Genomic DNA, 6,000 nt, shown 5'->3' on the forward strand with positions numbered 1-6,000 from the left:
ACAATAAGAATAACAACAAAAATGGCAACAAATATAAAAATTTAAAAGATGAGACACTCACAATATACTAAACCACAACAAACCAGGGTAGATATTAGAAAAGAGGCACGAAGAAAAAACAAGAGGCATAAAGCTAAGAAGAAACAGGGAGGGCTGAAGACTTGCTTCAGCTGCTCTTGCTGTGTTGGAAGAATTAAATTCAACCTCAGAGAAATTGAAACAAACAAGTCTAGTGTGTTGGAAAGTACTAACTTTGGTGTTATTTAAATTAAAATTTAATAAAATTCAGTATTAGATTGTCCTTGACAAATTACCCTATGGAAAACTGCCTTGCCTTCAATATTTAAAATTTCTTTAAACACCATTATACCTATTGGGGGAGAAATTGTCTATTTAGATAAATGTTGGTGACATAATACAGACAATGCTACCCTGTGCCATATGATGTGGGCATGTTCAATGACCTCTATTTTTTTGGCACATCTGTTTAGTAATCTAAATCTTTGGCATTTGTAAACACACGTGCTCTTTTAAATTATTTCCCTGTGATCCAAAATTTAACAAATGCTTAATATGGCTGGATTGTGTGTTCTTACTGTTATTAAAAGACCTGTACTCCAAAGATGGGAAGATAAATATTCACAATCTATTATTCAATGGTCAGAAAACACCACTGCTTCAGTTAATCTTGAAGATGTACTGTAATTTAGAGATGCAAGAACATGTGTTTTTGGGATTATGGTCAGTTTACATCAATGTGCATGCCTAGCCCACATTCATATCCTATGTATTCCAGCGCTTTTCCCTCTTTTTCATTCTGTTTCTTTTTTTTTATTTCTTTGCAATCATACTTTTAAAAATCCAATTTAAAAAAAATGAAGAAAAAGCAAGTCTAAAGAAGATTACTTTGTGCTATTATTTGCTGCTAGTCATGTCATCTATGTATTATCTCTTGTATGAGTGATCTCTATGTATAGTTGCAAAAACTTGAGAGTAAAGAAAGCTGAAAGGGGGGAAAAATCCACCTCATTTGGAATGTGGGGCTGTAGAAGCCAAAATGACTGAACTGAGGCTCTCGTATTTTGGACATATGTGATGACATGACTCACTGGAGAAGATGATAATACTTGGTAAAGTGGAGGGCTGTAGAAAAACAGTGAAACCATACTACAGGTGAATTCATTAAATCAAGGAAGTCACAGCCTAAGTTTGCACGACCTGAACAGGGCAGTTGATGTCTGGGAACCTGGAGGTCTCTCTTTCGTATGGTTGCCAAATTCATGAGGGCTGTCTTGGTCAGTTCATAACATGTCTTTTCTGATTCCCACACTACATTCTAATACTCATTCATATATTATCTACTCACCTGGGCTTTAGGCAACATCCTGTCCCCCAATGAACAGAGTTAAAACTGAACCTGTAACCTCATCTTCATACCGACAAACTTTTGCATTTCTATGCCCATTCTCACACACAGCCTGCTTATATAGGTCTGTTCCTGGACCCTCCACCCCAGCCCATGCACCTGAGAAAGTCGACTCTACGAAAGCTCATGCTACTAGTTTATATATTTTTTTTTCAGTTAGTCTTAAAGGTGCTACAAGATCCCTTTGCATGCTAAAGTCAATAAGAAATCAGAGGTAGTATAGGGTTTTTTGTGGGTTTTTCGGGCTATGTGGCCATGTTCTAGAATATGGCCACATAGCCTGAAAAACCCACTAAAACCTATAGATGCCGGCCATGAAAGCCTTCGACTTCACATCAGAGGTAGTACGTTTATCATCAACATGAATGATCACAGACAGATCGGGGGGGGAGTGTTATTCTTCATGATCCTGATTACTTTTTCCTAAGTGATAGTTTGTACTTCATGGTTCTTATTTCATAATACTGCAGTCATGACTTGCACTCATGATTTATTTATATGTTTCCACAATCACTGGAAAGAAGGCTGGATTGGATAGGCCTTTAATAAGATCCAGCCAGGTTCTTCATACATTATTAAATAAAAGAAAACATTAAAGCATGGTGGGAAACATGGTGTCCTCTGGATGTTGTTGGACTGTAAACCCCATACTCCCTCACCATTCCAAGTCCTAGCTAGGGATGGTGGGAAGTAAGCCAATATCATATGGAGTGCTACATGTTGCCTATGTCTGCATTAAAGAGACAATACTATTTGGTTATCCAGTTATAGATTGTTATGGTGATGATAGTGCATTTGTATCCAATCTTCTGAAACAATAGCTTCTGAAAGGAATAGGAACTGTACATGACCTTATACAGAATAAACGCCAGGAAGGTTCTCTCATCAGCCTATAGAACAGATCCCTTTTAAAACTGCAACACTCTGTTTATTTGCCATAAGTGCAAGACTAACTTATTTAAATTTTATCCCATGGGAAGCAAGGGTTCCTTTAAACTAGAGGTGAACAATTTATGAAACTCTGAATTATGTTGGACTGCAACACCCATCATCCTTCATCATTGACTCTGCTGAGTATAGCTGATAGGAGCTGCAGTCCAACAGTATCTGAAGGGCTGCAAGTTGCCCACTATGGCTCTAAACTGATCTATTAAGCATATAGTACCTCACAAAACTAGAAATGGCGGGTGGGGGGGAGCTATTTACCATGATAAGTTTTTTTAAAATATGAAACTTTCAGCATACTACTAATGAATCCATGGTGCTGTTTGCTCCAGGGCACCTCTGTGCAAGAAGAAGAAACAAAGCAGGCTTTTATCTCCCATACGTTTTATTTTTTCACTGATGTCTATATAGACTATAGATTGTTTTTGTAACACAGGTATTATTTTCAAAAGCATTTCTTCTCTTAGGAAGACTTTGATGCCTGAGTAAATGATAGCCTCTTGGATGCCATATATATATATATATATATATATATATATATATATGCGCGCTTTGTTGCCCCTTGTGCACAACAGAATCTTCTGCATAAGTTAATGACCTTGATTTCTGGTGTGTTTGAACATGAAAGCTTTAAAATGGGCCATCTGGTGAATTTGTACAACAATATTCCCCCACCCCCAGTCCTAAATTTACTCCATCCTGTACATTTTATTCATCACCCAGAGTCCCCACACAAATTTACACTGGATTATGGCAAGGGCAATTTTGCCTCGTTGTTCTCCAAGAGGCATACAAGAAAATTCTTCTAACACAATTAGCATTCTAAGGAATAGCTTCAGTTTTGTGCTCCATTAAAGTCAGCTAAATTGATGCCCTGCATGTCTTTATTTCAGAAATAAAGCTGAACAATTAAAGCCCATGTCTCTTTGCTCAGCTTTTGATTCCTCACAAAGCTTTCCCACTTGCCGCCTTTGGATGTTATGTTAACAAAGTCAGTTAACATCAAGCACCACAGTAACAGGCATGGCAGAATTCCTTGTTTTTGCTCAATCAGACTGTGTTCAAACTATCCAACTGATTTATTTGTCCAGCCTGACCCTTATTCACCACTTAATTATCCTTGTATAATGTTTCAAGAGTCTCCTGACATAAGGGGAAAGACAATTGCTGAAGTTTCTGGGAAACAACAGTTGATGTGATGGCCAAAATGATGGCTGCAGGTCGAAGGTTGGTCACATTTTGAAGGGCATACTCCATTCTGAAGAGATGTAACTGGAGACACCTATCCCGGATGCTACTGGCAGCTTCCTCCACCTGTCAATCAGTCCATAGAAATATTATGCCAGTCAAAACAAATAAAGAGTTAAAGCATGAAAGGAATGAGGCCAGTAGCCTGCTTGGACCAAGACCTTTTCTTAATTACATGAATTTAGTATTTCCCCTTGAACAGTGTCAAAGATTGGATCACATTCTGAACTCTTACATCATAGGTGTTCCAGTGATCTAAGAGAAGGCTGATCAATTGCATACCAGCTAGTTTCAGCAATTTGTTGTTGTTAACTGCCCTTGAGTCAATCCCGACTCATGGCAATTCTGTGGGTGAAGCATCTCCAAGACTCCCTGTCCTCCACTACTCTGCTTTGTCTTGTAGATTCTTGTCCATGACCTCCCTGATTGAGTCTAGCCGGCATGTTGTCTTCCTCTCTTTCTCCTGCCCTCTACCTTTCTTAGTATTATTGTCTATTCTTAGCATTATTGTCATGTCTTTTTATCATGTGACCAAAATACATAGCCTTATAATAGCTGGATAGTTAACTTTTCTGCAGAGACAATTATTTCAATAGGTAACCTTATAGGAATGCAAAAAAATATTCACACAACATTAGATGCAACCCATGAAATGTTGGTGTGAGCAAAGTCATTTCCGCTCAGGCATTCCTGACCTGCAATATGAGGATGATAATGTCAAACTACCTTACAATGTGAGAATCACAGCAAGATAACATATGTTTGAACTTTGAACCCTCTAACGTGGTTTTCAAATGGTAAGCAGTGTATGTAGAATCTTTATTAACTCATTGTAGAATACTGTGTTTCTGTTGGAGGGCAGGTTGGTTTTAACCCAGCTTGTGGAAAACCAGTTGAAGATATGAGGTGGAATGGAAGGGCTAATGGTCATTAAATGTGTTCAAGATTTTTAAAATTCTGAATCCATTTAACAAAAAGATTAAAACTGGATTCACGCATTGAACTTTAAATAACAACGTGATATCTGTGGACATAATCCATGTAATGCATAATCCAAGATCCTCACAGAGGACAAAGGCATGAAATAGTAGAACCTCTCTATTCTGAGCACATTGCCTTTGCTCATAAGGAAGACATGGACAAGTTTAAAGGTAAAGTTAGATGAAGAAGTAAAGCTGGATAAGAACCATGGCATAGGGAAGAGGAATTTTTCTCTTACCACTGTGCTGATTGGAATTACACTGAGAGAGAGGTACAATATACACCAGTACTGATGCATATAGCTGTTATCTTGTTATATACAGTGGAGAAAAAGTCTTGGTCCCTATTTGGCTTGGGGTCTCAAGAGTCCTAATTCAATTTACAGTCCTTACATGGCTCCCATACTACTGGATGACCAACTATTCAAGGGAAATCTTTGTGTCAAATGATGTTTCTAGTTTATAACAAAGAACTTGAATTATGAGTTAGGAATCCATGACTCAAATCTTCTACTGCAAACTACATAGGTGATTAGTCAACTGCACAAGCCCCATGTAAAGCAGAGGCTCTTAAATTTACATAATTCAACCCCCCCACGCACACATGTACATTCTAGGTAATAGAGCTCCATCAAATCAGACATTGCATCTGTTTAAATTGACTTAATCATAAAAATCATGCCCTAGTGGTATCTAGCAACAGTAAGGTTTAAAAACATAGATACATTAATAGCACAGTGTAAGGATTCTCATGCATTTTACAAAGATCCCTTGAAAACCACCATCAAAGCATGCATTACCTCTATGTTTACAGATAGCCCTGTACTTTCATGATGATTCACCAGCTCTTTTTAAAGCATATATTTTATTAAACGTTTATACACATATAAAATATAGACAAACACACAAAAACACAATTAACTTGTATTCCATTCACACCCTGACTCACCAGATCTATGCTTTTCACTTTGCACCTACAGTTGTTGTTGTTAACTGCTTTCGTGTTGATCTCAACCCATGAGACATGTCCAGGGCCCCCTGTCCTCTACTGTCCTCTACTGTCCTCTACTGCTCTGCCCAGCTCTTGCAAACTCATATTCATGGTTTCTTTAATAAAATCCACCCATCTAGCATATGGCCTTCCTCTCGTTCTACTTCCCTCCACCTTTCCTAACATTATTGTCTTTTCCAGCAATTCATGCCTTCTCATGATGTGTCCAAAGTATGACAGTCTAAGTCTTGTCATATAGGCTTCTGGAGATATCTTTGGTCTAATCTGCTCTAGGACCCATTTGTTTTGGCTGTCCATGGAATCCTCAGCACTCTTCCCCAGCATCACATCTCAAATGAGTTGATTTTCCTTCTATCTTCTTTCTTGACTGTCCAGCTCACATGCTAATA

Source organism: Sceloporus occidentalis, unplaced genomic scaffold (assembly GCF_023333645.1).
Source record: "Sceloporus occidentalis isolate IW3139 unplaced genomic scaffold, rSceOcc1.0.p SCAF_6, whole genome shotgun sequence".
Lineage (NCBI taxonomy): Eukaryota > Metazoa > Chordata > Lepidosauria > Squamata > Phrynosomatidae > Sceloporus > Sceloporus occidentalis.